The 23409-nt window shown below is 39.7% G+C and overlaps 1 long non-coding RNA gene across 1 annotated transcript; it reads left to right on the plus strand.

Annotated features, from left to right (window-relative positions):
* Positions 1-780: 780 nt before the first annotated feature.
* LOC120438145 lies at positions 781-1369 on the plus strand. Its single transcript, XR_005611699.1, has 3 exons — positions 781-823; positions 1110-1199; positions 1302-1369. It is a non-coding gene; the product is annotated as an uncharacterized LOC120438145 (long non-coding RNA).
* The last annotated feature ends 22040 nt before the right edge of the window (positions 1370-23409 follow it).

Consider the following 23409-nt stretch of genomic DNA (forward strand, 5'->3'; position numbering starts at 1 on the left):
CTTTGGTTTTATGTCTGATCTTTATAACTTTGACTATTGGGTATGGATAGCTGTATGAAAACTAAACTGAAATGATTCTTTCTGAATGTCTGATATGTAATTCTTTTTTGCCTACAGAATCCTATGGGGGAGTCCTATGGTCCTAAAGACTGTCTTGGCTGACGGAACCTGTCGAAGGCTCACTCTCTAATGGAGCGCCTGAATCAACTGAGGATCTCATCGTTGAAGTCAAGAGACATTGTGGTCTTCAGGGCAGTTTCAGACTTCAGTTTATGGATTCTTGTTTGGGAATGAGTTTCTTAACCTTACCTCAGTTTCAGAAGTAGCAGACAAAGGGACTCTTAAAGGTATTGACATGTCAAAGCCCACCACATGGACATAAAAAAGGAGTAACAGAGATGGTGAAACTGAAGATGGAAAAGACTTTTTCATACAGAAGACATGACGTTGTTCGTGATGCACCAATGGTGGAGGCTTTCATGGCAAGATGGCCTGCTCTATTTGACTTCCATGAGGTAAGGTTTGCCTCATACACGGTGTTCTGGTGGTATTAGCCTAAAATGGTTAAGGCACAGTTGTTATTTGACAGCCCATTTCTTCAGCATGAGTGATTGCAGCCTTCTTCCAGGTATTAAACCTTTGAAGCTCATTCCTCTGTGCTCATGTTTTCAGATCAACGCTGAGTTTAAGAGAATTGCCACCATCCCCCTCAAACAAAGTTCCTGGCTCAGCTGGATCTCCACTTGGGCAACCTGGTGAAGTTGGTCAACAGAAGAGAGAGCTTGGACTAATACCGAAAAGAATTGTGGCACAAATGGATAATGTAAGTGATAAAGCCTCAACACTCACTTAATATGATCCTCTTTGGATGAAACTTTATAATTGTGGAAGATTTCAGATGTTTTCCCATGATAAATTCTCTCATTTTGTATTTTTACATCTGCTTGTGTTTTTTTAACCTTCACTTTGTCAACTTATTAATTGCCAGTAAACCTATTATTAATTTGTGTGCCTTTACTTTAAAAAAAATTCATGTAAAGTACACTATTAAAACTTAAATGAAGGACAGGGGCTGAATGAAGATGCTAATTACATACATTTCATTTCAGTGTGAAGATGTTGATGCTGGATGTGAGTGTGTCAAGGGAGTGTGTATCTACATGGGTGAAGACCCTGGCATGCTTATCCGGGAGTATGTGGTATGTACTTCTTTTTTTTTTTTTTTTTTTTTTTTTGGACTTTCCACAGTGTGTCATATTACTTACTTGGCATGAAATGACTAACATGGCTTCTTTTTACAGGGCATGGAAGAACGTGCCATCAATGAGACTGTTGAAGACACCACTGTTGGAATTTATCTTAAAGAGCAAATGCTTCAGCAGAAGAACAAGAGTTGTTCTTGCAGGCATCAGGGTGGCGAAGAATTTGGATAATGTAGGCGTTTGCTGTGATAATGCTATTTGGACTCATGTATGCATTAAACCTTGCCTACCCTGCTGACCTCCGCTACAACTTTGACATTTTCCAGAAGGTTTTCATGGAACTGGATGGAGCTAAACTCTCTAAAGTTCTTGCTTTCAAAACCATCTGTTTCATTGAGAAGTCAAAGACTGCACTTCTGCAATTCTTTGCAGTTTTTCATTTTGTGTTCAGTAACGTTATACAGCTTATGTTTTTATTGCTTTCCCTCATGTGACTGCAATGCAGGATGATTTTTCCTTCTGGTATCATGTTGTAAGAAATTTTACTGACGATTTTTTTAGCAATATGTTCTGAGTCAACCTTAATGTCCTGCTTATATGTTTAAAAGGAAGATTAAGATTCATGTAGGTGTTTGGTATTAGTTATGTAACAATGTCATTTAAGGCTCAACTTAGTTGAAATCTTGTACAGGTAAATACTTGTACAGAAGCTGAAACTGTTGTCAGATAATACACAAGTTATATTTGTGTAAATCTGTTTATTCATAAAAGCGTGTTGCTTTTTCAGGTAGTTTTAATTTAGTTTAAATTTTCAATTGTGTAATTAATACAAATGTTATATGTAAGAGATGACAGGATCATCTATAAGCACTTTCTCTTTATTTGCTGCTAAGTTCAGTTTTTTCCTGAAATATTTCAAATGTTTTAAATTTTTCTTTTAGTTATTTCTGCAGGCTATCTTTAAAAATGTGTTAACAAGTTTATATGGATGTGATTTTGGACTTGTTCATGGCAGCTTGCTGCTTTCACTGCTGTTACACTTTAATAAAGGTGAATTGTTCAGCAGCACTCACGGTCTTTTTGCCTTTTTTTGTCAATAACGATCAGTTAATATTTCAATTGAAAAAAAAATAAGTAGGATTTAAAGCCATAATTTGTGTTGCAGGAACATAATTGCAATGTGTTTACATTACACAATATCATTAAGTACCACTGGCAATCAAAAATAAGTTGGTGTTAAACATTAAAATATATTGACATTATGCAATACATTGATATTATGGTAACAGATTAATATTAGTACATCAAACATGATTTTTTAAGTAATCTGATGTAAATAAAATACTTTGATTTGACAAGCATTAATTACTTGAGGGAAAGTGGAAAATTAAGTCAGTCATACTTATTCATATTGTGTGGGACCGATGTACACAATAAAATCAAGTAAATTGAAAGAACTTTTTTTTTCAGTGTACCAAGTAGTGAAAATTTGATAGTAAAAAAGATTTTTTTGAAATTTAAACTGATGAACCAGCGTAGCAAAAGTTGTGTCCTAAACAATTCCAGGAAAAAGAACATGACTCCAGAGTCTATAGACATTGGTGATGTAGGGAAGCACTTGGAGACTTTTGATGGAACTTGAAATATTTAGGATGAGGGGCAGATTGGGAGGAGGATGATTGTATATCAGCCTGACAGGCTGAATGACAAAATAGCAACGAGTTCTGAACGTGGAACAGAGACTGATTGGCTCAGAGAAGGCAAAATGAAGATTACTGGATCAGAGCGATGACGACAGAATGAGGATAAGGACAGTTTGACAGCGTGGGAAAGCAGAGGTGACAAAAAAAGAGTAAAGCAGTATAACAACTCTGCTACATGAGGACAAAAAATCTCCCACAGTCATCAGCAGAGATAAAATCTATAGAATGAACACATGACTAACATGAAAGTTTGTCAAAGAGCTTGTATAGGGACCAGAAACTCTTCTGTTCTGGGTAGCGGCTAAAGGTTAGAGCCTAGAAGGGCTCAAACTGAAGCCGGTTTGGTTTCTGTCTTGTAAATCTGACAAGGTGAAAGCACAAAGACAGGCCAGGATTAATGGTTTAAAACCAAAACAGAGCTTGATCCATTCTGCTGACAGTCTGGCTCACATTAGAAATGGAACAAACTGACAGCCAAACAAATCATCGCCGTGTTTGTGGGTTTTGCATGATTAAATGATGGAGAGTGTATTAAATCAAACTTAGCTTACTTCGCAGACTCACGGGCTGGAAGACACTCCTTCTCAGTACAATAACAATTTCTCCGTGTGAGTGAGCTTTCATTGTTTAAAACGCAAATTAACTTCTTGTCAGCCACATGTGTAATACGCCTGTATTTACTCTAATAGCGATCCCAGCTTCCCAGTTCAACAGCTGCTCTCATCTTTCCTCTGTGTATGCTTCTTCATATCAGCAACATAAACATTTGTCTTGCATTAAGGAGCAACTTCAAATGTTGTCTTCAGTTCATGATGTTATCACCCGAGAATTTGCAATTAAACACTGTAACACTGTTGCCACAGTTGTCTATAATGTAACTTCTACTAACCTTTTATCCACATTAGTTATTTAGCCAAGATCATGAAGGATTGTCTTTTTCAGCATTGCAGATTGGTCATAAACAGAGTCGTTCATGTTTTCTTGATATTTTTCAGTAAAAAAAACAAAAACAATATTTGTAAATCTTTTCCTTACTTTTTTCCCTTCAGTTCATCTTAGCGTGTCTGTCTGAATACAGAAGTCGGCCTTGTAAAGTGTTGAGTATTGAGAGATTAGGGTTTTCGTTTGGTCCCTAAGCTCTGTGATCCATATAACCTCAGTGTCTGTAACCCACTCAACCCCTTTATCTTTTGCGTCCTGCTGAATAACTTCCCTTTGTCACGTCTTATTTGGAAAGAACATAAACATCAAATATTTTTAATCTACTGTAGTTCCTTTTCTATTATTGTCAATCTTAAATCATCGCCTCCTTTCTGTAGCTAAAAACTTGGAGAAAAGTTAAAAAACTTTTTTTTGTGGTTGCTATACACGAAGAATGAAGAGACGAGTTTTTTCCCCTCTTTATTGTCATGCATTTCTTTGTTTCCATGTGTTGTGTCTTTGATTCCAGCGGTGGGTTAGTAGAAGCCTGCACTACTACAGAGGTTTGGTTGTACAACAAAGCCATATAAAAATCTCTTGAACTTCCCAGGTTTTACTTTTCTTTATTTACCTGGTGTTCTGTTTTCACATCCTTTACAATTTCCTTTTCAGTGTTACTGCAGATTTTAATTTTGTGTTGAAATACCACTGTGACACTGATAGTTAACTATCTTAGGTACTCTGTCCTGTTAAGTGTTGGGAACGTTGAGTGTCCACTCAGTTGGTTCAAATAGGAACTTACAAAGAGCCTAAAGTACTGAATTACCAGGAGGGACTCTGGCATTGCACTAACCTATGGAATGAGGCTGTAGCATAAATAAAAGACAACAACAGTCAGCATTATACAGTAGCACCCAGATATTTAGATGCAGTGTAAGAGAAAACCTACACAAAGGCTTCAGTTCCAAAAAGCCAATGCAGAACTATTAAACCTGTATAAATTATAAGAGTCAGTAGGGGTCAGCTCTTCAGTCTATAAAGTTATATACTGTTTACTTGATTTATGATCTGAAAATGTAAACTCAAGTCATATCACAAGTTTTAAGACAAAAGACAGAGACTGGCTAAAAACTTCTGCTGGTTAGGGGAAAATGTGTAGTCCAGGAACCAGTTGAGTGGAGAGTGGTTCCTGGAGGTCGCTGGCCATTAATGGGTGAAATTTACCGCAAAGAGGGCACTGCACCAAAAACCTTGTGATTGCTTTGGTCACTAGTAGATTGTTGCAAGTAGTCTGTAGTTTGTTTGGACGATGCCAACTTGTTTGCAAGCATTCACTAACCAATCACCAAGAGGTAGTGGATCTTGATAACACGTGACACAAACTAGACCAGCGGTCCCCAACCCCCAGGCCACAGACTGGTACCAGTCCATGAGTCATTTGTTACCGGACAGCGAAAGTTGAGGCTCGGGTGTGAAATTTATGGTTTTCAGAGTTTTAATGGTTTTTTATCGTTCTTTTTTTATCGTTTTTATCGTTAACTTGGTTTCCTGGGTCTTTTCCCATGTTTTATGAATAAATCTTTTTTTTGGTACCAATACTGGTTTTATTTTGTTGTATTTATCCGCGACACCTTAAAGGCTGGTCCGTGAAAATATTGTCAGACATAAACCGGTCCGTGGCGCAAAAAAGGTTGGGGACCGCTGAACTAGACAACCTTTGCCTTCAAAGCAAACGTTGTTCCTTACCCTGAAAACAACAACTGTCCGAATGTTCAGTTTGCATTACACATTTCTCAGTGTCACCATCACTTAGCCCATAGGTGGGTATGGGCCTGCACAGCTATCTGCTAGCAACCAATCCAGTCACACAGAGGTTTTCAGCGCAGTACCCCATAACTGCTTGCAACATCTGGCAATCACTCACACTGGGTGGGGAATACACACTTTTCTGGTGATTACCAATTGTTCTCTAGGCCTTTGTGACTGGAGACTAACTTGTCTGATCAGGGTTCAAAACACAAAGATGGAGACAGCCAATGAGCTGAATTCAAGGCTCAAAACAAGAGTAACGATATGTCTTATATATTGTGTTACTGTTCTTTATCACATTTCTGAGATTGCTGATTGTCTCTCTCTTTTTATAACTTGGCATCATAGAGAGCAACCTGAGTTTGCTCATATCTACCACTAAAAAAGGACAAATTCTCACTCACCACGATTGTAAGTACACACAGAATAATATCCAACTTCCCCGCTGCTTATTTGTCCAACAAACTGAACATTGGCGCTGAAATTAAAGTTATTATCAAACATTAGTGAAACTGTTTCAGGAGTACACTAATTTCCCGCACTATGTGGTCACAAAGAACAAAACCTGGTTTTCTTTTGAAGAGTTGTTGCCAAAGGGCTGGTTCTACTCTGAAAAGTAAGTAACCATCTGGCCCTGTGTACCTGACCTCAGGTGGTGGACACCTGCTGCCAGATTTGACACAAACCTCCCCATTACAGTGTCGCTTGTATCCATTTGTGTGTTTGTGCAATGTATTTGACATCGCATACAAAGTAGGAGGCTTTGTAGTCATGCAGTCATGTGAAAATCACCATTTGTCAGAAAAAAAGTTGATTTTGACAACTGTTTTCATCCAGTTAATGCAGTCCATTATGTTCAAGTTAATCAGTAACCCCAAACTGATTTTATAGTCCTTACCTGTTAAAACGTTTGCTCTGTGTGGAGTTGTAACTATTCAGTTTTTGTAACCCTTTTCACCCTACTTTACCCTTTCCCTTTTTTTCTATTTCCAAGTACATCACTCCCCTTTCACTTCCCTTTTTGCCCCTCATACTCGTGTCACTTCTCCCCTTATTTTCTCATTCCACTTTACCTCTCTAACTTCATTCTGTCATCCATGCTACTCGCTCATCCTTTCATCTGTCTGTCTCCATTCGGAGCCTTCATCCCTTATCTCTTCGGTCTTTCTCTCTGCTGTCACACTTTTATCCCTTCCCCTCTTATCCTTCCTGTCTCATCTCATCCCACTTCGCACTCATCCTTTCATCCATTTCCCGTTCTGTCACTTTAGTTACTTTACTGACTGTTTATCAGAGGCTGTTTTGACTAAACAGTGTACAAAATGTCACTTTCAAAAACCCAGAGCAACAGTTTCTTCAGTCAAAACCACACTGAGTTCCCACTTGTATGATAGCGCCTAATCATTAATATCTGCAGCACATCCGGCCCGTGACACCTCCCTTGTTGGGCTCTGTTGTTGGGTCAGTTCCCAGTCCTGCTCACTGGACTGCTGAGTGCTGGTAAAATCTCGCTGGTCAAGGCTGTCCTGCAAAGCACCACACAGCCCAGACAGTCATCAAGTTTCAGGGTGGTCCCTGTGCATGAAGTGTCCGTGTGTCTGTGTGTGTCGGGTCCATGATTCCTGAAAGAGCCTGCCTTTTTGGAATAAGGACGTCTACGCCGAGGACCAGTGTTTTGACCCTAAGGGCCCAATTTTTTTGTAGCAGTGCAATAACCAACACATGCAGAGCCCTCGCTGTTTTAATTTCCTGACCTTGGAATTCACTTTGTGTATCTGTGTGATATTTCGGTGCCAGGTGCAGAGCGCACAGTGCACAGGTGGGAGGCTCATTTAAATGAGGCATCGCAAAGCAAGCGGTTGGTATTTAAATGGGAAATGTGTCTTGGATTTCTGTGCTGAGAAAAGATGTTGTTATCGTGTTAAAAACTGGATTCGCAGATGCTTACACAAGGTAGGGAATGCACTCGGGGTGTCCATTGTGTTTTGATAAGAGAGACAGGATTCAAACAAAACTCTGTCTTTATGGTTTATTATGGAGCTAAATCATTTTTATGGTCAAGGATGGCTCGAGCATATTAAAGGAGAAATCCACTGATTTTTTTTCATATGGTGTAAAGGTTGGTTTACTCAGTGTATAGAGTACCACTCGGCTCGTGAAGAGTTATACAATATATATTTATATTGCTCTAGAGGACCTCTTCAAAGGAAGAGGAAATAACCCTGATGATTTTCAGGTGGATGCTGAGATAGTTGGAAAAAAAATATGTAACAGAAAGTCCATGTTTCAAACTGCTGTTGTAGTTAAAACAGTTTAGAGATCTTTCCTGGCCCACAAATATACACTGCTGCAACTAGCTGCACAGCAAAGGGGGCAGTCCAAGTTAGCATCGCCTCCATCTGTCCACAGCCAACAAATATACTTTTAAAAGGATGTGCCTTTCCATTTAATATATTTATGGTGATTAAGCAAAGTCAGATAGTTTCAAAACTGAGTAAGGTAAAAGGGTCGCACTTTTACAAAATGTTCAGGAAATGCTGACAAAGCTCATTTTCATCCTTTGTATTCTCCATATCAACAAACGTGCCAAGTGAGCTGTATCAGTATGGACGAAGACCTTTTCCTGAAGTGCAAACTTTAGTTATTCAGCACTGGAATAACATCCATCCATCCATCCATGTTCTTAACAAATTAACCACTCAGCATCATGAAGGGACTAGAGACCTGACCTGTCATTGGGCCAAAGGCGGGGTACACCCTAGACACATGGCTAACACAGAGAGACAACCACATACTCACATAAACACCCATGGACAATTTCAAATTAACGTGACAGTCGTGTTTCTGGACTAGAGGAGGACAGCAGAATATCCGGCAGAGGGGGAGCGTGCAAACCCCACATAGGAAAGCTGTCTAAATTTTTAGAGCCAAAGTTGGTGTAAAAACTAAACAAATACTTTTAGATGACAAGGAGGAAACTCAAGGCTCAGTTAAAGTAAAGACCACTATGTGCCCTACAGCTGCAGCACTAAGTGGGGAAGAGCTCGTCTGCCTAGCACACTGTGGGTTAGAGGGGCTGTGAGTGCAGGTGTGCTCCTGCAACGACTAGACACAAAACCTAGAATTTACTAATTATCATTGTCTCATTGTCTTTTTTAATGATTGTAATTAGACCATATCTTGTCTTGCTAACATAAAAATTTACATCTTTTACTGTTGAACCTGACTGCGATGATGGAGCACTGAGTAATGAATGGGTGTAACCAGTTTAATTTTTGTGTTTGTTTTGCACATGGTGATCTCTCCTGCTGCTTATATAGAAGGAAGCCTCCAGGTGAAAATGAGAATCACAGGTTTAGTTGGACTAAGCTGATTTTGCTGTGTCAGTGTGCTTGTTCTCTCCTCAGTCTTACTGTAGGTATCACCCTTCTTTGTAGTCAGGCTTGGGACTACTTAAGCTAAGGTTGATAAGTTGCTTGGTGTTGCCAGGAAAAATGTTTCAGTGAAATAACAGCACTATGGGAAAAACAACATTTTGAGTTGGTGGAGCTTTGTAAATACTAAAAATCACAATGCCCTTGACTTTTTTGATGCTAGCAGGGCAGAATCGCAATGTAAAGCTTGAGTGTGTGCTCAAAGTTTTCAATAAGTCCAATAGAGAGGGCGCACAGTCATTGACAAATGTGCAGTTAGCATTCACCCACATAAGCACAGGCTGGCAGTCATAATTCACCTGTCAGCTAATTATACCTTTGGACAGGCTGCCCTCTCTCGCACAGCGTGAGATGCAGCCATGCAAAGGTGGATGAATACAGGTGTTGGGTGTGCATCTGCCTCCATCCAACCACGTGACCCCTCTGAATAACTTCCATCTCAGCTTCACTACAATTAGAGTAAAAATGATCCTTGCTGCAAGGTGCTGCAATTAGAGTCTTGTCAGTGCTGGACGGCTCTGATGAAGGGCTATTAGAGGGCCAAGGAAGATAGAGACATCCCCCCACCAACACCACCACCACACACACACCATCATCACCATCTTCAGCATCCGTTGCCACGGCCCCCACCGCCCGTCCTTCTTCCTCCAAATCCATCACCATTACCACCAAACTTTCCAAGGCAACTTCTCTGAGCAAGAGTCATTCTAACCTGGCAGCTCTCTCCCTGCCATTATTTCTTCCTCTCTCCTCTGCATCTGTCTCATTTCCTGCCACAGATTCATATATATTTCGGGATAAGTGCTCTCCATGAATCTTACACCTGCTTTCGCTATCTCTCGCTCTCTCTCCCTTTTCCAACTTTCTGTCTTTCATCCCCTCTCTTTCCTTCTGTTCATCCCTACGTCTATTCATCTTCCTTTCTCTAGTCTATGTAAGTGCTTCTCTCTCTCTCCCTCTCTCTCTTCCTTCCGTTTTTTTCTCCCCCCTCAGAGTCATGCTCCCATTTTAATAGCTCAATTTCTCTTATTCTCCCCTTATCTTCTCTAATTTGATGCATTTCACCTGGCTTGAATCATTTTGCCCGTATCCATCCATCTCCTCCTTCCACTACTCTCACACCTATTTTAATACTCCAAAGCCTCTATTTGTCTCTGAAAATGAATATATTGTGTGGTTTCTGTGAACTCTGAATCCCAAAATCCTTATTGTAATAGAAGATTATGGTATGGCTTGATCTGGATTGTCTTTCTGTTTTCTTTCTGTTAACTCTGTTAAAAAAAGAGAGATAGATAGATAGATAGATATCTGTGGTATCCCAATTCACTAACTAAGTTTATAAAAGCGTGTGTTTGTCGTTACTTGCAAACATTTTTTAAATATATACTGAAATGTTTAGTGAATGCAAAGTTTAGCATTGAATAACATGTTTGTGCATGACTCAGCTGTCAAGTGCATAAATTGAGGTCAATCAAATTATCACACAGTACATCCAGTTATAATAATCTCAGTTCCTTCGGTTGTCAGTTAAGGGAGAACACCAAGTCATCTTGTAAACACAGTCATGACAGAAAATGTGTGTAAATTGTTGACTTTTGTGACATCTCCTCAGGTTTTCTTTCACATTCTGCCCTTTTCAAAAAACCCTAAGAGTATTTTAATGAAATGCAGTTCTGGGTTTTTACCAGGTCATTCTATAACCCTCTCTTTCTTCATTCAAGCCATGCCCTAATGCATTTGTTAAATCACTTAGATCGATATTTATCCTCTTGAAAAGTCATCTTCGGGTTCAACTTTCAAACAGGTGACCTCATATTATCTTCAAGAAAACTGCTGCGGTGCAAAATTCATAGTTGAATCAGTGACTGCAATCCTCCCTGTCCCCGAGGCAATGACGAAACCGTAACACTTCTACCACCATTCTCCAGCAAACAAACTCTCGAGGTTCTTTTCTCAAAAAGCAGCTAGTGGTCTGTGCCAAATATGTGAATTGTTACTGTGACAACAGCTCTTTGATTCATCTATCCACAGCAAAGGATTAGACTAGTGCCTGTTTTAAATCTGCCTATTTACTTGCCCTCCAGCACTGCTGATTGCACCTACTTCAGTATCATCAAATTACTCATCCAGACTTCACACTGACTGTGTGGAGTTATCCAAACTCAAATTACCTTACACCTCAATCACCCAGAACCTCTGAGAGATAGGGCTTATGCTGAAACCTTTCTCATGGTGTTCATGCACAGCATTTGTACTGGTGTGATAAGCAATTTCCAGTTTTCAGTGCTGACTGAGTTCCACGTTGTTCGATGTCTTTCAGGAACACTTCTCTCTCAAGCTTTAGTGTTGTTCTCCAGTCCAGTTTTGATTGGGCACAGCTGTGTTTGCAGGACTGATCATGTGAATTACATTAATGTTATATCATTTTATGTTTCATCCAGATTCCAACTCTGTAATACACTTCTATAAGTAGCATCAGTGAGCCGGACAACAATGTCTGAATGCAAAGAACAGACACAAAGATACACATACAGGGATTTCTTTATTTATTAGTGGGATTTTTGTTGACACACTTCAATATTCTTTATGGACAGTGAAGGTTTTTCATGCACTTTGACTCCAACAGGTGTTCTGCAAATCCTGCTCTTGATTGTATTTGACAGACTGACAGCGATTTGAAATCTATATCTGACGCAGATGCTTCATCTTACAGTGGAATGATTTTGAAAATTAACTAATAATTTGAATCTTTTTAAACATCAGTGACCTTTTTTTCCCTGAAGGGCTAAGAGAGCTCTTCAGATCTTTAGAGCATGATGACTGCTCACTCTTTACAGCAGATCAACTTGATGATGTCATAAAAATACTGCTACATTTACCTCGTCCAAGTCTCTGATCTGTATTCTTTTCTGTTATAAAATTTAAAAGGTCTACAAAATCTCAGCTAAATGTATCATTTTTAGAAATAGAAAATTTTAAGACAAAATCAAATCTCTGCTTTTTCAAATGTGGGAAAGATCTCAAAATGCCATCTGACGCGCACAGTGATTATTAACATCAATATGGGGTTTTTTTTTAACTTTTTATAAATCCCAATTCTTTCTCATTTCATATTCATCATCTCCCTGTGAACGGAGTGTTTTGTTTTCCGTTTGTTTCACATGTCAGATACGTACCTTGCCTGTGCATAAATTTCAACGAGTTTAAACGATCACAAAAATTTGTATCTGTGGTTGAATTTTGTGCGACTCGCCAGTGAATAATTATGAATAATGAATAATGAAGAGTTTGAAAAGTGCCACATGGCTGGCTAGTGATTATATACAAATATTGTACGGGGAAAAAACTGGCAACAAATATTTGTCTCAAATAAACTTTGTTGCAAAAAGTTTATGTGGTTTGAAGTTGCAGGGAAATGATAAATTTGGGGTAATTGTCCAATTTAGCTCTTCTGTTCACTCAGAACTGGTCAGATATTCTTTATGCACAAGTTAGCTCTCAGTCACACAGGCTTAAAGACTGGCTGACAACCCCTAGCAACCGCTGGTCACCATCTGGGAAAAATCTTTATTCCCGAATAAGTTGCAGAGCAAAGAAAGAGGTCTAAACTATTGCAACAAAATCCTCCTTACAAGGGCTTTTTTCTAACAAACTGTAGCAGTCAGCTTAGGTTCTTAGTAGAGAAAATTCCCACTTGTCTGCAACACTCACCAATGTGAACACTGGGACTGAGACTTCACCTTCAAAGTAAACACCTTTTGAAATGGGTTGTTTGCAGCTAGATGGAACAACTTTAACTTGAAAGGACATTTTTGCTAAATGCTAAAACTTAATAAAAACAATGTTGGTTAAGCTAGTTTCTGCAGCTGAATCAGTGATGTATAAATCTCATCATAAGCAGCTTTCTGCCAAATTGGACAATTTCCACCCTGAAGGATTCAGAACCAGGCTGCATCTGCTATTAAAATCCAACTTGCAGTTATTTTTAGACGATTGCTGGGCATGAAATTTTTAATAAAGAAGTTTCCTAGTCAAATTATGACTAAAATAGATGCAGTTCTCCGCTTTCTGGTGCATCACATCATATGTTTTTGAACAGGTTGAGTAGCAGTAGTGTCACTTGTCATTTCTTCAGAGTTTCTCGAGTCTCAAAGTTGAGACATTACTGTGGCTCCCTGTTGTGAAGCTCTTACAGGCTGGATCCCTGCTTGCTTTCTCAAGTGGGTGTTTCTAAAACTTGCCCTGGGGTCAGGGGGTTAACATCTGCTGGCAGCAGCTGCTTGGTAAAATAATAAACAGCTCTATAACTAGCTGTTTCGCTCACTCCCTCCCATTGTGTCTTCATCACTGCCCAGACCAATTGTCATCACAGAGAGCCAAATAGAAAAGAGAACTGAAAAAAATCTTTGTGCCAGCAAGTGGGTCACACCGGCTGTGCTTTCAGGATGAACTTAAGCTACCAGCACCTGACCACTTTGGCTCCCAGCCAGTGTTGGATTGAAATTACTGGTGCAGCCGTCATGAATAGAGCCTAACGTTTGTCAAGGTAAAAGACTATTTTGATTCAGGTCGCATAAGGTCTGCGGCTACCTTGATATATTTTCTGTAGTAAGCTCCTGATTACACTGTATGTCTCTTGTCAAGAACTATTTATTTAGAAGAGTTTCTTTCTCATAAAAAAAACTTTTATTTTCCTAGTTGTGTCTCACAGATCTAGAACTGTTTCCTGTTTGTGTGCCAGTGCTGTTTAAAATCTACTATTCGTGTGGATATGCATGTGCCTTAATATTTGGTATGTATTCCTACAGATATCCTTGAAGCCCCTGCCTTAAAGTGAAGTATTCACTTCTCTGTTGCGTTACAGTCTCCGGAGCTGATGAAACTACCTTCCTAATTGAGGTTCTGCCGACTCTCCTCTCTTGTCCTCTCGGTGGCACACACTCAATCCTCTCCCTCTCATTTTAATTTCCCACTTTTCCAATTAAGTCCTATTTGGCCTATTTTACTACAGCCATAATTTCTGACTGTCAGTAATTATTATACTGTGATTCATTACGCTGCACTTAAAGGGACGGCCTTGAAAGTTCTCCGGTTCAGTTTGATAAAGTATTGTATTGTGTGCTGAGGTTTCGTGTGAAAGCACATGAAGATTTTGTACTTTGTAAAAATGCGTGTGTCACTTAAAGGGATCGTGTAATGCTCATTTTCGAATCTTACTACAGTTAATAGTCTAATAAATATTACATATTTAGCAGACTCTTTCAGAGTAGCTTTGAATGATTCACAGTTCAAGATTATTCATATAATACCTGACCCTTCAGTTCAACTGCTGATTGAGAAAAGCTCTTTTAGTTGTCAAGCATGCATACGAGCACGCGGGGGGTCAAACAAACTACTGAGTGAATCATTTTCAGTTGATGCAATGAATTTCCAGTAAAGTGCCGCATCATTTTTTGATGATGTGGCATCCTTTCGTTCCTAACATACTACCCAGTGCATGTCATTGTAGATATCCAGCATGATTTCTGTTTTTTCCCACTGAGATGTGACATGTTTCCAAAGTGTTCCTTTATTTTATTTTATCTTAATTTTTGCGAGCAGGGTTTTCGCTTATTTAAAACTTAAATAAAACCCTTTTTTTCTACAAAACTCTGTTGTCACTCTCCACTTTAGGTTCCAGCTCATGATCCAAGTTGCAGGAATATGTCAGAGAAAGCGCGCCGCTGTTTAACTACAATTATTTTTATTATTTTGATTTTTTATCATTTGATAGCGGTAGGAGCAGCAGCTAAACAGCGGGCAGCCGCAGCTGTATGAAATGAGTAAAAATTGGGCAGTCACAACAGCATCATTTTTTTTCTCTTCCTTTTTCTAAAGCGTGATAAAAATACTTGTTATATTTTTCTTTCATCACATTGCCGTTGCTCTTTCATGTCCTGAAAACTGCTCGCGCAGTACACAGGGTCTGTAATGCTGGTAATTGTGGTTGTCTGATTTAATTAAGAGAGGCTAATGTTCAGTTAAACAGTGGCTTTGTTTTCTACACCCCTGTCCTTCTTCTGCTCTCATCCGCCTACTGTATCGCTGTCTCTCTTGTGCATTTCACCATGGTTACACTCGGTAATGCCCTTGTACCTCCTGTCTGACATTTCATACTCCTCCATCACCCTTTGCCATCCGCCTTTCCATCTCGCCACACAGGAATTACCCTGATTATGATTATAGCTGTGATGATAATGATAACCACTGCAAAATTGCACTCTTTCGCTCACATCCAACACCCAGGAGATTATGATTGACTGAAAGGCTGCCTGCAAAATGTTTCTTCCACCTCATTTTTTTTTCTGCTCTCTGCAATCTCTCTTTGTTTCTTTCTTTCTTCCTTCGTTCTTTCTTGTTGTGTTTTATTTGGCTTTTTTTTTCTTAGTTTCCTTCCTCCATCCACTCACTGCCCACTGCCTTTCCAGCTCACCTTTTGTCTCTCTTCAGTCTTTTTCAATTTTCTGGCAGTCTTTCATCTCTGTTGTTGTGCTCCTTTCAACCTTTCCTGGTCCATCTTACCTCAGCCACTTGTCCCCAGCTCTCTCGCTCCCTCTCTCTCTCTCTTTCAGCCCTTATTTGTTCTCATCTCCCTCTCACTACCCCTCTGCTCTCCTGCCTGCATTTTCTTCTCCCACAAAGGACCAAGATAAATGTGCTTTTTAGCCAGATTGCATTCAGGAAATAATTATAGAGTTGCCTTGCTTCTTGAAAATGTGAAGTGGACAACATGAAACAGCTCTGTTAGTGTCCTTTGTCTCTTTTAGTTTTATGTCCTTTCTTGTGCTTTTTCTGCATTTTTATATATATATATCAAATTGACAGGCATATGCAATTTACAACATGTTGCAAAATGTGATCAGATCCAGGTTCCCCCCACATTCAAAGGTCCAAGATCCACAGAGCTGCAATCAGCCCAAAGCTTTGCAGGTTTAAGGGGGAGAAATCTGTGGAAAACTGCATCACGCTGCCTCCCACTTCTCTGAGATAATCGACCTTTTTAACCTCAGTGATAGTGAGTCACAAGCAAACACGAATGATGACGGGTTAGATCAAATTAAATTTGTAACAAAGATTGTGCCTTAAAAACTGAGTCAGATTAAGTAGAGTAATCTTACAATTTGAGCTAAAAGTAATTCTGTTTGACATGTTTGATTTTTCAGCCCTGAACTTTAAGAGAAAAATAACACTGACGATAGTAGTTTTTTAAATAATTTTAGCTGCAGTCTGCCTACGTCTACAAAAATGCTGCTTTACACTTGTAGCATTACACTTTACGTAATATTAACTTTGAATAATTACCCTTCTTTGCTTGCAGTGTCACGTTCAGCAGTCCAGCTGTAGCTCTTTTTCTTTAGATTGTGAAGTACTGCCATAAACTGAGGAGAAATTATTAAACTGAAAGAGGAAAAAAATATTTCATGAAGAAAATACAAGCAAATAAAGCAAAGTTTTCTTTTATTTTGAAAGGAAAACCATGAAAACCCACGCGCATACAAACACTAGGGAAACACAGAGAGGTAGGGCAGGACTGCAGTAACAGAACTATAACAGGATGACATGACAGAGAGCTACAACGAGGCAAAGACACAGCTGGGACTAATCGGGAAAACTAGACAGGGATCAAAACTAAATACAATGCACACAACAGGAGACTACCAAAATAAAACAGGAAGAACTAAACAAAGGGAACATGAATGATGGAGACTTGGGAACACCGGGGAGGCAGGGTACACTGAAATGAGGAATTTCGTAAACACAGCAGTAATTAGAGCAAAGATACACTCAGAGGTCCAAAAACACAGAATGCTGGACCTAAAACATAGCAAAAAGTAGCTTTTTATGCCCTTAAAACAATATTTATTGATCATTTCAATAACACAGGATACATTTAGTTTACCAGATACACAGAGATACAGAGTTTTGTCATTTTCTTTATTATTTTATTGGGCTTATTAGGCACGGTGAAGACTGACAGGAAAGAGGAGGGAGGGGAGGACATGCAAAGGGCCATGGGTCAGACTCGAACCCGGGCCGGCTGTTCTCAGCCATACGGTTAGCCATGTCTGCACACAGTCTCCGCATTTTCAGAGGCTCAAAAATAATTACACACACTTAGATTGTTTGAAATGTAAGGACATTGTTTTGTTGGTTTGGTTGGTTTCTGTAATACCCAGTTAGTCACAGCCTGAAGATCTCCTGGATATCACCAAATTTGTGAGTCTGTCTGCATTCTGTTTTGTATTTAATCGCTGAACAGCATGCCCTGCTGGGTTGAGATCAGCTGGATGATGTCAACCCAACAGAGCAGAATATCCCACGTTTGCAGTATGTTTTGAGTCATTTTCCATTTGAAGCACCATGGGATCAGTTGTTTAGAGTTGATTGTATATATTTCAGTTGCTGTTATTACTTCATGGTTATACAGGGTGAAGCTTAAAGCTCAGCTCCACGTGTAGTCCTTGTGTGGAGGCTACGGACTACAATATTCTCTCGCTCTCTCTCAATCCACCTGTCTCACTGCTCCTTCCCCTCGCTTGTCCCTCCAGACTGGTGATACTGTCAGCTGAAAATCTCAGTATCAGTACTTCATCAGCAGCCCCTTTTATCACTACTTGTAATCTCCAACCTTCTCCTTATCATGTAGCAGTACAATAATGCAGGCATCGCGAAATCAGCACAATGTCAATGGAGTATTTACATATAATAGTGTTGTCAAGCAGCATTAGGTATTCAGTTTTATGGCTATTTTTATGGCTGATTCACTGAATAATTAGTTTTATTGCATAGCTATTCAGTTTTATCCATAATTACACACTGCATCACTGACTTTAAGTGCTATAATTAGTACTAATGTTAATTTGTGTTTTTATTTGTTTAAAGGCCTACTAGTTAAATTTTAGGTTGCTTTTTTTCTCAGTATCCAAAATTCAGAATGAATGAATGTGTGTTATCCTCTCCGTACTTCCTTGTTGTACATTTACTGCTGCAATGGTTTTGTTTGTATTTCTTAGTTTACCTTTAGATGCTTTTCTGTCTGTGTCATCTATTTCACTGCCTATTTGTCTGTTGCTGTGTCTCAGATTGCATATATGTGTTCTTATACCGCTTTTACTGTTTGCATAAAAAGGTTCACTCTGACAAATACAGTACCAGTATCAGTAGGATTATGCAGTGGTCCAAATACTGAGTGGCATTCTGTAAACTTCTCACTGGCAGTGATTGCTGTCTTGGTTATATGTAGGAAAAGAACTGGAGGCACCAAGCAGGGGGGATATTTTTTGATAAATGAAAATGGTGATTCCAATATTTGCAAGATTCCATGTGTTGTAACAGTTTTCCTGTTTTGTCCCAGTGCTGTGTAACAGGCCACGCCTCTTCTGCGCCAAAGACCTCACATCCCAGTGGCCCGATGGTCTTAATAACCTTTGACACTGACGTCGCAAATCATCTTGTAAAGACTCAAACCGGTCAAGCTACTTCCCATGGTCAGTCGCTCATAGACACCCTCCGGGTCGCCTAGCAACCCCAACCCAAATAGTGTTGAGGACTCCATTGTCTACCTGCTCAGCTGTTTCTACATCCACCCGCACAAGCCAGTGATCGCTGCGAGAGTTTTTTTGACTACTCCAGTGCCTTCAGCATCATCAGGCCACTTCAGCTCGGTGATAAGCTGACAGCGATGCAGATGGATGCCTCCCTAGTGACCTTGATAGTTGGCTACCCGACTGTAAGACCACTGTCAGTGTGCGCCTGCAGCACTGTGCTTCAGACAGTGAGGTCAGCAACACCAGAGCCTCTCTGGGGACCACCCTCTCTCTCTTTCTCTCCACCCCCTACACCACAGACTCTGGGTATTGCACAGAAACCTGCTACTTTCAGAGTTTTCTGATGACTCGGCAGTAATACGATATGTCAGAGACGTGTTTTTTCCTTAATATCTGCTGGATGATGTTCAGGATGTTTCTATGGCGCCTGGAGTTTGACTCTCATGCACGACACTCTCACACCCTCTCCATGACGTGCTAGACCAGGGGTCCCCAATCTCAGTCCACGAGGGCCGGTGTCCCTGCAGGTTTTAGATCTCACCCTGGGTCAACACACCTGAATCACATGATTAACTCATTGGAGAACTTCAAGACATGTTGAGAAGGTAATTTATCCATTTAAATCAGCTGTGATGGATCAAGGACACATCTAAAACCTGCAGGGACACCGGCCCTCGTGGACTGAGATTGGGGACCCCTGTGCTAGACAGTCACAGGATGATCAGCAAACGATTCCTTCCACCAGAGAACGCCACAGTAAATCATTCCTACCTGTGGCCATCATACGTCACAATTCCTCCCCAGAACACCTGGACTATTTTCACATGCTATATCCTGTAGATTTTGGACATAGAATCATTTAACTTTGGAGTATTTGTTTTAAGACGTTGCACTTTGAAAGGAGCGCCTTATTTTTACTCATTTTGAAGAATAGGCATTACATTTTTCATATTTATATTTTAATTGAGTTTCTGTAATGAAGCACTTTCCCCCGTGGGATTAATAAAGAACCCTGATTCTGATTCTCATTGTGAAATTCCCATTTCACTGTGCACAGACGGATGTGTTTCATGCAGGTGTTTTTGTCTTTTCCTTGATTATCCTGTGTTTCAGTATTCCTGGTTTGATCTTATAATATTAGTACTTCTCCTTTCGTGGTATTTCTCTTTTTCTCTTATTTTTTTCCTCGAGTTTACCCTTTTTGCATGTCTGCGTTTCATATCGACTTTCATTATTAAAGCTCTTCTTTTCCTGTTTCCTTTGCACTTCCCTCTTTTGGTTTTCTGCATTTGTGCCCTCATTTCGATGAAATCATAAAAGCTGCATTTAAATACAGCACCGACTGTTATTTTCACAGAGGCTGAGAGCACCGTCCTGTTATTAACTAGATGATAATCATTCTTTGTAAATGTCAGATTGTTTTGCAAGCTGCAGCACGAATGTTTTCCGTCCTCAAGTGTGTTCTTCTCGCTTATTAGGATCTCAACCCATCAAATAACATTTGCCGTGTTGTTTCGAAACCAGACAAATTGTTGAATAGGTGCTTGGCAAGCTGGACGAAATTTTGCAATCACTCATATGGTCATTTTTTTCTACTTTTACTGTTTGAAAGTCGTTGATAGTCGTTTGGTTTTGGTAGGTACCGGGACGGCAGCGGTACTGCCTCCTGATTTGTCGTTGTTTGTGTCGAAGCGTAAATCTGATATAATCTTCTTAGGCTCTTTTCATTTATGCTTATGGCATGCTATTGATTGGATCTGCTTTACTCTCGTATATGCATACGTTTTTTTTATCATTCCAGCTACGTGTTAATGTTGTGCAAATAAACTTCAGGCTGTACTTGGCAAGATCTTAATGCAAAAATAAACCCACTTTATCAGCCTAAATCAGAAACAGGGCTGCAACAGAGAAGAACATCCTTTTCTCTAATTAAAATGCCCCGCTTTCACCCCGACTGCTAAAATGAAATTCTGCTGTCAGGTTTGTTTCCCTGCGTAGGTGGAGATGATTTTTGACTGGTGTACAAAGTAAAACACACAGTCTGAAAGTAATTCCCATGCAGCGACAACTGATCACACTCAGTAAACCTTATTGTACTGTGTGTACTTTCCTGATTACATGATTCAAGATTTGGGAGGTTTCTAAACTTGAATAATTCACTTATGTCTTGTAGACGTGCAAAGCTACCCAGATACGTCATTTATCTGAAGGGGGTTTATGATAGGTCGTGAATTTTAATAATGTGGATCAAGTTAGAGAAGCAAGGTTGAGATTACTGTATGATCTGTAAATATATAAATTAGAATACTGTTTTGTGGTGACTGTCATGTTTTTTACTTATAGCTTATAGCACATTTAAGCAAGAGAAGTCAACCCCAAGTGTTTTAAAGACAGATTTACATCCCAGGTCTCCAAAACTACCAGTTTCAAAATGCATGAAAAGCTGAAAAGTGTGTTTTGTTGTGTTTTTAATAAGTATTGTGGGAAGTAAAGATCACAGTGATTTAGTGATCATCAAAATGTGTTCAGAATATGTCAAAATGATGTTGATACATCTCATAATCATGACACATTGCTCTCCCCTACACAAGCTGCCTTTATGGGTTAAAAGTATTGGTTTCTGTATCAGTATCAACACTACTGTCCCTGTATTTACTTGGTATCTATTTACCAGTTACCAGGTACATGTACAAAGTCACTATGGCGCCACAAGGTCTCCACACGGACTGGTGAATTAGCTTTAGTTGCTAATAGTTAGCTTCATGATTCGTCTACACCACTACCAATAAACATAAAAAATGAATTAATGGCCATTTTTCGACTCTACAACCTTACTCCCAGGTCAACCTTTGACCTTATTGTCCCTACCATATTGAGCATGCATCAAGACAATACCTGCTTACCTGCAGATCTACAGACATAGTGCATCATTCCACATTTTAGACACAGTCGCTAGACTCTTGCAAGCCGGACTGAGTTACAGTGAGTTTTCTAAGCCTGTTGACTCTCAGAAGAGCTGAAAATATTAAGTGATGTTCCCTCTTGTGGAACCCAGCTTCCAGTACTGTCTCATTGGTTACTGGGATTATTTATGTCTACTAAATAACATTAACCCTTTCATGCATGAATTATGACAACCTCAATCAGGATTTTTTTCTTAAGTATTTTTACTCATCTTCAGGCATGAAAAAAATATTTTTTAACCTTCATTTTTTTCAAACATGTACTTTTCAAAGAGTTTTTTACATGTCCACTTAGGTGGACAACATACGTTTTGACTTATGAATTTGATATGGAGTGACACATCAGTGTCCAATGTAGTTGTTTATGTGCAAGTATACCATCAACACTGACACAAATACAAGAAAACAGCCTTTGAATAGCTGTCCACTGTAGTGACAACTATGCGTGAAAGAGTTAACCATCTGAACATTGTAATAAAATAAAGTATTATAACTACATAATTATTCATGGGGAAGGAGTGGCTTATTTCTATCAGTGACACACTTCTTGGCCTTAGACATGCAGAGGATTGCTGTGATAGAAGAGAAGGAAGGATAACCTGTCTAAAGCAGGGTTTTGTGGGTTTGTTCTCCTTCATATTGAAATAACACACACTTTGCATTAAAATACAGTAACAAAGGGCTCCTCAGCAACTGTCAGCATGTGGCGAGCTGGGACCGAGAATGGGTGTACACGCATGCAGGGGATTATCCTTGTTTTCATTGCTACTTGTAGTTTTGTCGTTGATACATTATTTGGTACATTTATTGCAGTGATGGCCTCACAGACAGGATGATGGATTGGACGATGGACTGCGATTTAATAAGCGGTTGAAGTCGATCGATTGTAATATCTTAACTGACAGATTGATGAATATGGCAGGATGTGTATATGGATGTGTGTTTATGTGTGTTTGTGTCTCTGCGTGTAGGTGAGGTGAACTCACGTGTGATTTTTGTGCACGTAAAGACCTGCTGGACAGATGGCGTAGTGCCCATGAGCTTGGTTTTCCTCCAAGATGCTGTATAACTCAACACTCATATATGCATGAACATATTTGTCTTTTCCCCCGATACATGGTGCAGCAGATTCCCCTGACACAACATCAATTCCACGCTGAACATTCAAGTCCAGTCAATCCAGTACATTACCAAAATCAATAGAAGAGGTCCTTATGTGCTCTGCTCTGATGTGTCTTCGCTGCATTTGCTGTTTCCCAGTTTTATGAATCAGGCCCAGTTTGAAACCCCTTTGAAAGCACACAGCATGCGGTGCAGCTAAAAGCCACCCTGTAGAGGAAAGAAAGAGGGCCTCTCAGCACCAAACTCTACGCTCTGCACACTGCTGTCAGTGTGCCACTTTACCACATGCTACCGCGAATCAATACCGGTGCATTACTATAGAAACAACATGGATCAACACTCTCTTGATGGCTTTTGTGTACAGTGCATTTCATTCTTTACCGCATAAATGGCCTTCCATTAATGCTGAAGGCATTCACTCAAACAGTAGAGAATCACTGAACCGATTCTGAAGACTGCAGACAGCTCCGCTGATTAGGGCGAAATGAACGAATCGCAAAATTAATTAGGTTTTATTCCAGGCAACCTCTGAGAATTTTAAATGAGGAGACCGAGAACCAAGAAAAAGGGACCGAATTAAGATCAGATCAAACCTTGGGTTAGGTGTAGGCAACAGGTGGGTGATACAAACCATGGCTTTACGCTGCTCTTTTACTGACCCCATGCAA

This window comes from Oreochromis aureus, linkage group 3 (assembly GCF_013358895.1).
Source record: "Oreochromis aureus strain Israel breed Guangdong linkage group 3, ZZ_aureus, whole genome shotgun sequence".
Lineage (NCBI taxonomy): Eukaryota > Metazoa > Chordata > Actinopteri > Cichliformes > Cichlidae > Oreochromis > Oreochromis aureus.